We start from the raw sequence: 9,692 nt of genomic DNA, 5'->3' as shown, positions 1-9,692 counted from the left end.
ACTAGGCGTTCATTCTTGTCACAGCCCACCCTCCACAGGCCATCAGGTGTCTGCTCCTGGTCCACCTGCCTCAGGTGACTTGGGGCCAGGAGGCCTTCGGGAGCCATTATTGCTTTCCTGCCCTTAGTCTTGGGGACCTGGCATCACGAGGGTGGGGTGGGGGTGGAGGGCACTCGTTGAAGATCCCTGGGGCCTTCTTCTCCTCTCCACTCCCTCAATACAGACGTGTGGAGAAGGAGGTGAGAAGATTTATTCGGATCCCCACGGATCTCCGAATGCCGGGGCGTCTTCCACCCACTGGAGCCCTCCCCCTTGGATCGTGGGCCTTTTCTCGCCCGGATGTCCCCCTCCCCACCCAAACACGCACCATGGGCACCAGTACAATCCCTCCGAGGGGGCAGAAACGGTAGGCAGAGACGCTGAGTTTTGTTTACAATCTAATTTGCCCAGATAATTGCCTCGACTTTGCTCTTCGCTGTGCCCTCGTGGATGCAGTCTTGGGCGCCTTCTTCACCGGTTCTCAGAGCACTTTACGGGAAATTCCCCTTCCGCGAGGGAGGCAGCGCGCGGTGGAGCGGCGGGGTGGGGGGTGACTGTTCACAACGCCCAGAAGGAGCCTCCCCACCCCCACTCTGGTTCAAAAGCCCACCCCAGCCCCCACGCACTGGAGAGTCGGAGGGGGGCAAGGCAGGCGGGGGCCGGACGCGGGCTCTGGACTGGGGGCCCCCAGCCACTCCCCGCGCCAGGCGCAGCCCGCCGGGAACCAGTGAACCGTGTGGGAGCAGGACTTGGCCGCACCTCCAGACTCCAGGGAAAGGCCGGAGTTTACAAAGCGCACCGTGGGATTGGTCCGAGGCCAGGGCGAATCTCTGGAGTCTCTCTGCCTGTCGCCTTTTTCAAATCTGTAGCCCCAAGTCCTCTCTCCACGTCCCCATTTTTCCTCCCCTAAAGTTTGGTCCACGTGGTCTCTCTCGCTCGCGGCAGGCTGCCTCGCGGGGTGAAAGTTGCTGCACCTGCTTTAGGCGAATTATGGTAGCACTAGAAGTTGGTCGCTCCTTCCTCCGCCTCTCGCTCGCTCGTTCCCTCCTCCCGGGCGCTCCGCGCGCTCCCTCGTTCCCCTCCGCCCCTCCCGTCCCCCGTCCCCTCCCGCCCCGCCCGCGCGCCGCCCGCTCGCAGCCACTCGCAGCCCGGGCTCAGTCGCAGCCCCTCGGAGTCCGGAGCCGGCCACCCCTGCGGACCGGACAGTGCGGCCGGCGGCCGGGACAGAGCCCCCAGCCCGCGAGGAGGGCGCGGCGCAGGCGGCGGCGGCGCGGCGGGGAGGAGCCCGGGCCGGAACCAGGGCTGGGCCGGGGGCGGGGACGCCGGGGTCCCGGAGCCCGGGAGCCGGAGCGATCTAACGAACGTCGCGGGAGGACCGAGAAGGAGGAGCAGAGCCGGAGCGAGCCGAGCTCCCCACAAAGTGCGATGCCCCGGCGGGGCTAAGGCGCGCGGCGGTCGGCGCGGCGCGCAGGGAGGACGCCCGAGAGCTGCGCGGCGCGGGGCGGCGCGGAGGAGCAGCCCCGGCGGGCGGCGGCGGGCCCGGGCTGCGACCCGAGCGAGCCCCATGCCCTGCGCGGGCTGACGGGCCGGAGCCCGCACGGAGCGGCCGGGCCGGACAGGTAGGTGGCGGGTCGGGCCCGGGGAAGCGGGTGGGGGCTGGGCCGGTGACCAGACCAACTCCCTAGCTCGCGCACTCTCTCGCCTGCTCACTGGCTCACTTTGTGTTTGCAAACTGCCCGCCGGAGACGCGCCGGGCGCCGAGAGGAGTCGGGCCCGGGCCGGCGCACTTTGTTCAAGCCGGGGCCGGCCGTAGTGCACTGACCCGGGGAGCCGCGAGACCCCGCCCCCGGCTCGGGCCCCAGCGGGCCGGAGCTGCCTTGGGAACAGGTGGGGGCTACTGCGCGGTGGCGGGGGGGGGGCGGGTTGCGGTGGCGGGCAGCGGGGGCCGGCCAGGGGTGGGTGGCTGGAGAGGCCACTGAGGCCCGCCCCTCCCCCAAGATTCTGGGCTCCGCCCCCTCCGGGCCTCGCTGCTGGGAATGGGGTGTAAGGGGGCGCGACCCCCCCTCCCCGAGTCAGACAAAGAATACTTCCCGGCCCGGACTTTCCTGAGCTGGGAAGGGAAGTGGTGAAGTGGGCTCCCCCATTTCCAGTCTCGGGACTCTCCAAAATATGCCAGAGGCAGAGGGACTGGGGCGGGGGGTGGGGGGTACTACAGTCCCACACGCCGCGTCGCCCTGGGTGAAGGGGAACTTGTCTTGCTTAGGTCGCACCTCGGAAGTTCTGAGACCAATCAACCCTCTTTCCCCCATCCCTCATTGAGCTCAGAGACAGAGCGGAAAACTTCTTGGGGACTTGAGAGCGTCTGGAAATGGCCTCTGTGATTTTTGTGCGCCCGAGCCACAGGGTGGGGGACGGATCTGGCGGATATCTCTATTCACCCGCTTTGGGGAAAGCTACCACCCCACCACTTAGTGGGGTGTGGGGGGAAGCCCACCAGGGAAGAGGGTCCCAGAGTGACCAAGCAGGACCATGCCTCCCAGACTGAGGACTCTTGTGTCCCCCGTGAACAACCCCTTTCCTTCCCCCAACACCTCTCTGACCCGCGGCCACCCCGGCGGCGCTCCAGCATCGCGCTCCGCTTCAACGCCAAACAAACTTCCTTGGGCTGCGCCAGAGCAGAGCCCTTGGTTCTAGAATGCAGGGTGCCCTGAGAGACCTGGGATCTCGGCGGCCACCTGAGTAAAGGATCGTGCAATTTCGCGGGATGCGGATTCTGAGGCAGACGGCGGTGGATTACCTCTCTTCCCCCAACTGGGGCGACCTCGTGAACACACCCGCATCCCATCCCGACTTTATAGGCTGGGAGGAAAAGGGTATGGGGCTCTGAGCTAAGAGATCGCCCTGCTCCTCCTTTTGCACCCCCGACCTCTCGTGCCAACCCCGCCTGGATATTTCCTCGCTTACTCGGCACCTGGGATTGAAGGCATCTGGAGATCATCGCATGAGAAGCACCCCAGCACTTCTGGGTCTCCCCTCTGGCAGACCGCGGCGCCCTGAGCTGGGGAGAGGGGCGGGAGACCCAGAGGCGCAAACCCCAAACTGAAGCTACAGTTGCGGAGAAAGCCCAGGAGCGTTTGGCCAATGCGGGATTTTATCTGAACCTCGGCATCTTCACCCTGCCTCAGAGCACTCGCCTGGATTTGACCCAGACCCAAGTGTGAGATGTTGAGGGCCTCGGGGAGCGCAATTTGAGGGGCAATTGCGGTGGTTAAATCAAGGGCCCCCTTCTGCGTCCCCGTAGGAGGAGCAGCGGAATGATCTGTACGGTCATCGGTGGCCGTGGGAGGGTCTGAGCGGTCTCACCGCCCAGCTTTCCGGACCCCAAGCTCACTTTCCGGAGAGAACCAGGGCAGATCGTCCCCTTGGCCTCCGTGCCTTGGGTCACAGGCATTTGGAGCCCCCTTCCTCCTTCCTCTGCTCCTCCAACACAACCCCGAACTGAGAGGAGCTGTCTGAAGGGGAGCCACCGGCCTCAGACAACCTCTGCTCGCCCCCGCGGAAAACCGCTGTGGGGAAGTCTAAAGCCCTTTTTTTTTTTTTTTTTTTTTTTTTTTTTAACTTGAGAAACTTTTTTTGCCCCTTGGGATTCTGAGGTTCTTTGGCACCTGGTAGCTGTAGGGAGGGCACAGGGACTTTGTGGTGGGCACCTAGATGTATTGCTGGCTCCCGTGGTGCCTTTAGATCTGAGTTGCTCGAAGGACAGTGCACAGGGGACATCCGTATGTAGTGTGATTTCCACTCTAGTCAATGCAAGATGGCATGGGGAGGAGGTGGTGCTATCGGTGCCCCCTCCCCAGTCTCTCAATCTGTACTCCTGGTTCCTTAGACACCCACCGTATCCTTGGTGCTAAGGTGGGGAGACCACTAGAACCTTCTGTTCTAGCAGCCTAACCCTGTCCCCTGGGGGGGAGTTTTCTGTTCTCCCAGGCCTGGGCAGGGTTCTCAGGAGCTCTGGAGTTGGGAAGCCCCTGAGCCCTGGGAAGGGAAAGGCCTGACACCAGAGCTGAAGGATAGCTGAGGCTGGGCTCAACTTGCAAAGAGACCTGCCCCTCTTCCTTTTACCTAGACACCCCCACCCCCCTTTCTCTGCCTTTGGCCAGAAGCCTCCTTTCTGGCAGTCGCCAGGTAGGTCCCTTCTTGCCAGGATGTGTGTATCCTGCTGGGCCCCTACTCCAAACACACCTCTTCCTGAGGGGAGGGAAGCAGGACAACTTGGGGGGGGTGTTCTTTTATCCAGTAATTCCCCAAGTATTTGCTGTGCCCCTACTCTGTCTGGGCAGGTCCCAGGTTGGGTATTGGGGTACCTACGTGATAAAGGTTGGGGTCGGCTCTCTGGACCTCACAGTGTTGGGACGGGAGATTCTAATAGATGGGAGCAGTGAGTGTTTCAGAGAAGGGGTTTGAGATGTGAGGGGAGGGAAGGGACAGGGGCGGGACATCTCCAGAAGACTTCTTGCTCCACAGCTGCCCTCTCCTCCCTACATCTTAACCCTTAGCCTCCCCAGTAAGAGCTGGGACTTGGTGGTTTCCTGTCACTACCGCTGGGGCAGTACAACCCCTACACCCTCCTCCCAAGCAGGTGCAATGTCTTTACCTTTCCTATAGATAGAACTATATGAAATAATTATTTCTTTCATCCAAGGGGTTTTTCCCAGTTTCCCTTCCCTGGATCTTGCCCCATCCCAGTTGCTCAGGCCAAGGCAGCCTCAGGACTATTTTGGTCAGGACTCTGGGCTCCATTGGCTGGGATGACTTCCTCAGACTTAGTTCCAGAACTCTGGAACCCAGAGCAAGGAACGTAGGCCTCCCCAGGGCAGAACATGTGTCAGAGTGGAACTTGGCAATAGAGATGGGACTCTGGGGAACTTAATTAAGCTCCTGGAACCTCAATTTTCTTAGGTTGTAAAGTAGGTCAGTAATACCCAATGTAGAGAGTCAGCTTGGGAGTTGAACGAGAGGTAAAGTTCCTAGCATGGTGCCTGGTGCCTGGTAGTGCCAATCCGGGGATGGCTTTTAAAAATTGTTAGTTTACCAGCACTGCCAGGCCACTTATTGGACTGAATACTGGAAACACTGGAGTATTAAAATTCATTTTACAGGCTGGAAAAAGAAGCCCAGAGAGAAGAGACAACTTGACTGAGGTTACACAGCTACTTAGTAACAGAGCTGGGACTAAGTGTGGGGCCCCTGACCCTAGTATAAACGGGCAAGGCTTGAGCCTCTGCTACGGGGAAGGGATGGAGGGGCGGTCACTCCCCTTGCCTCCTCCCCTCCTCCACAAGCTAGTCTTGTTCTCCTCTCTTCCCTCTAGTTTGAAGGCTGTACCTTCGCTCCCTGTCTTCCCTTTAGAGGAAGACTTGGGTATAGAATCTGATGCCCCCCCCTACCCTAGCACCTTGGAATGTCTCCCAGGTACTACTAAGATGCTCAGGATAAAAGTATAAATGAAAATTTCCCAGAACATCAGGAGGAAAAAAATGATCAGTACCCTGTCTCTAAAAAGGGAGATTTCTCGTATTGGGAAACCATACCTCTCACATCCTTATAGAAGACATTTGGCAGCAAGTTTCAGACCAATTTGGGACCTGGTGCTGAAGGGATCACCTTTAAGAGGCAAAAAGAAACATCCCCTGAGCCTGAAGTTGGCTTTCTTCAGTTTTGCCTTCTGGGATTTTTCATGGAAATGCACACTTGCACTCACTGCTGGTTCTGCCCAAACGGGATCGCAGCAGGAACCCTTTTTCTTCTGTCCTCCAAAATTTATGACTGCACTTTGTGGCTGTGGCTGTGGCTGCAGTGGTCTTGCTGCTCCTGGGCTCAGGCATGCTGACTGGGAAGCAGGAGCTCCTGCACAAAAGGTACAGTCTGCCTAGGGCTACAAGGTGAGGGGCCATGGGGTCACTCTGGTGTGTGGTCAGAGCTGGCAGGGCCTGGCCAGAGCCCTCCCTTGCCTTGATCCCTGCTTCCAGGGCTGCCCCCACCAACCCAGGCCAGGGTCTTTTTGTTTTTCTCAGCGCTTCCCCTCCATTGAAGCCCCTGCATCTTTCTTTTTTCCTGCCAATCCCAGTTGTTCGGCCCACCTCCTGGGACCTCTTCCTTTTGCGCACTGAGGCCCCAGGGTGGGTGGGGTCTATTGATGGTGCAAGATAGAGGTAAATGTTGTTTCCTTTCCCACCCTAAGTTGGTTCTGCTGGCATCTCACCTGGGCTTCCATGTAAATGGAGGTGGGGTCCAGAGGGTTTTTCAGACTCTAAAGACTTATGTAAAGACCCTCTTGGCATTTGTCCAAGGTAGGCAGGGCTGGTAGGCGTGGAAGTGACCTAGAATTCTGACTGGCAGGAAAGGAGAGGGCAAAATGATGACCACTTGAGGGCAAGGCAGCTCAGGGAAGAGAGTCAAGACTGGACTCCGCTGTACAGATAGTGTGGTGCCTACTAAGTGCAAGGACAGAGAAGAGGTAAAATAAGAGGAGGCTCGCTTGTAACTTGTAAAAATCTGAAATGGAGCAAGTGTGGCAGTGTGGATCTTTTGCATGGGTTCTGACCACAGAAGGCAGGCCTGGGTCCTGACAGGACACATGTACCAGTGGCACCCCCGCAGTAGGAGGGGAAAGTGGGGGGGCAGGTATGGGGGTTTTGTTTTTTGTTTTCTTCCCTGGGGCAGGTCTGAGCAGGATCCCTGGGATTTGACTTCTGGCTTTCCATTCATTTCTGGAAGCCCACATTTCTAGGAGCCCCAGCACTAAAGAATTTGCTCCAAAAGCGGGCTGCAGTGGACTTCCTCCTTGCCTTCAGGTGTTCCTTGGGCAGATTCTTGTCTGCATCCTGGAAGAAAAAGGTGCTGCTGGGGAGAATTTTGGAGGGAGATGGAACATCCAGATTTGTGGGAAACCAGGAGGGGTCGCTTGGGGAGCAAACCTCCAAGGTTCTGCAGGCTTCCCCATCTCTAGATGGGAACAGGAGGCACTCCGAAGGTCAGGGGTGTGTTGAAGTGCTGCAGCCCACTGGGAGAAGCCCTCCTTCAGAGAAGCCTGGGGGGTTCCCCAGCAAGCCAGGGCTGCCTGCTCTCCTTCCCAGCGGAGGCACTACTTCAGGTTAGCCCTCTGGGAGCACTGCTCTGAGCTCTGGACACTCTTAGAGGTGTTGAGATCTGAGCTGAGATATGTTTTTGGCCCTTGCTGAATGCTGATAAAATGACTGGCACACGGGCTGGCTGGGACCAGGGCCTGGGGGTCCGCAGGGGTCTTGCATAGCTTGGGCTATGTTTTTCAGCTGCAGGGAGTGCCACCCATGTTCATGCTACATGCCTGAGTTCAGGAATGACTTGATGGGTCTGGGTTCTAAATGGGATCCAAACTTGCACACATATACCATGGGAACCCAGTAAGGCACTGCTACCAAGACCCGACCTTGCTCTGTGGCCTTAGGCACAACCTTGTCTTCCCAGTGGGCCCCAGATTTGTACTGTACAGTTGGTGAGGGACACCGCAGCCCCCTCTGCCTGGCCTCAGCTTGCCAAAGCTGGGCACCCTCTTTGTTCTGACAGGGACAGGAACCCACTGCCTCCCGGGTCTTTTCCAAAGGGGTGACATGTGGAGCTCAGGGCAGGGAACCCTATGACCCATAGAAGTCTCCTCCTCGCCAATTAGGCAGCTGAGCCTGATTAAAAGGGGTGCGGCCCGCCCCCTCCTGCCTGATCCCCATCGACGAGATTTCCCTTCATCAGAATCTCACATCCTCCAGAAATTAATTTGATGCCTCTTGTTATCAATTAATTGAATCTCCTTGGGAGAGAGAGCTGTGCTAGGCAGGCTGCAGCTTGGCCCTTGTGTGCTGCCATCCCCCCTCCCCCTCACACCAGGACAGCCTTCCCCTCCCCCATTTCCTTTTTTCTGCTTTGCTTTTAATTTCACTTACTTTCTAAAATAAAATTGCTTTAGACCCCTTTGCTCAATTTGGCCTGTGTGGCTACCTGTGGGCTGAGTACTGTTTGGGATTCACTCTTTTTGAGGTGGGGAGCATGGGGACTTCCTCTCCTCTGGTCCCTGTTTGATCTCTCCTTAAATAAACAAAATCTCACCCTTTGGGAATTTGGCCCTGGCCCTGACCCTGAGTGCTCCAGGGGCTACTGGTGATGAACTTGGAGTGGGGGACTGGGGGAGGGAAGGCTGGGGACAGCCTGTACTCTAGCTGGGGAGAGAGGGACATAGAAAGAACCAGTTAGGGACCCTCCACTCCTTTGCCAGGGCTGGTCTATTAAATGTAGGGCAGAGGAGAGAGGTGTGGTACTTCCTAGCTTCCCAATAGCCAGGCGCCTGCAGTAACTAGCCCTCAGCATTCTTAAGGACACTTGGAAGCCCTGGCTCTGCTCCTTGCATGGAAGACTGAGTAAGAAGTTTCTAGAAAGTATCCCCATTAGGAAATCTGGGAGGGGTTTGTAGCACATAGAACTAGGTGGTCAGCAGACTGACAGGTGGTCACCAGATGGACACGGAACTGTGCTTTGCAGTTAGTTTCACAGCCCTCCTTGTTCTAATCCTCACCATCCCTGAGAGATTCACCAAATCCTGAGAATTCCTGTTCTCATTTGATAGGTGAAGGATCTAGGCCCAGAGAGGGGATATGACTTACATAAGGTCACACAGTTAACTGGGACCTTCTCTTGGGAATGCTGGCCTGAAGGACTGTGGTCACAAATTGAATAACTTCACCTCTGCTGAGGTTTTCTGACGCCCCCCCAGCTCAATGCCGTGGTAAATTTCCAAAAGTATCCCTACTGGGGCTTCTTTTGCACAACCCAAACCCAAACACAGCCAACACTGAGCCCATATTTCTGTGTGGGTAAGGAGGGACTGGGAATGAGTGAAAGCTGCTTCTCACCTGGCCTGCTGGTGACCCGCCTAGCCCCAGAGGGCATTTTGGTTAGCAACTTTGACAAGGGGACTTGCCAGTCTCAATATTATTCAAGGAAAATCTAGGAGGGGAGAGTCCAAAAGACTCTTTACAGCAAGGGCTTAGAGAAGACCATTAAGGACCCAAATCTAATTTCCAGACTAATGGTGGCAGCTGGGTGTGGTGGTGCATCCCTGAAATCCAAGCAGCTCAGGAGGCTGAGGAGGATTGGGAGTTCAAAGCCAGCTTCAGCAACTTAGGTGGGCTCTAAGCAACTGAGGGAGACCCTGTCTCTGAATAAAAAAAAAAAAAATATATATATATATATATATATATATATATATATATATATATATATATATATATAAAGAAGGCTGGGCTGTAGCTCAGTGGCAGAGCCCTTGCCTAGCATGTATGAGGCACTGGATTCAATCCTTAGCACAACATTAAAAAAAATAAATAAAATAAAGGCACACTGTTCATTTATATCTATAAAAAATTTTTAAATTATAAAAATGATATAAAAAAGCTTTGCGGATATGGCTTAATGGTTGAGTGCCCCAGGTTCTATCCCTGGTACTAAAAATAAATAAATAAATAAACTCAAAACAAAAACAAACAAAAAACCCTAAAACTAAAACTGATGGTGGTGGATAATTCTTTTTCCTTACTTTATAGCACAGAGGTAATTATAAGGTCTTG

General features: G+C 56.2%; 1 protein-coding gene across 6 annotated transcripts in view; it reads left to right on the top strand.

Annotated features, from left to right (window-relative positions):
- Positions 1 to 1,132: 1,132 nt before the first annotated feature.
- The window catches only part of Foxp4 (forkhead box P4), a 51,568-nt gene continuing 43,008 nt past the window's right edge, over positions 1,133 to 9,692 (top strand). For 3 of the 6 annotated variants that reach the window (XM_078020046.1, XM_078020044.1, XM_078020043.1), the window contains exon 1: positions 1,135 to 1,658. The gene's annotated coding sequence lies outside the window, so the exon portion shown is untranslated. Of the gene's footprint in view, positions 1,659 to 9,692 lie in introns of all 6 variants that reach the window. The other 3 variants (XM_078020045.1, XM_078020040.1, XM_078020042.1) reach the window with 2 other exon arrangements.

Source organism: Ictidomys tridecemlineatus, chromosome 8, assembly GCF_052094955.1.
Source record: "Ictidomys tridecemlineatus isolate mIctTri1 chromosome 8, mIctTri1.hap1, whole genome shotgun sequence".
NCBI classification, from domain to species: Eukaryota; Metazoa; Chordata; class Mammalia; order Rodentia; family Sciuridae; genus Ictidomys; species Ictidomys tridecemlineatus.
The sequence above is the reverse complement of the archived record's forward strand: the minus strand, read 5'-3'. Positions and strand labels throughout refer to the sequence as shown.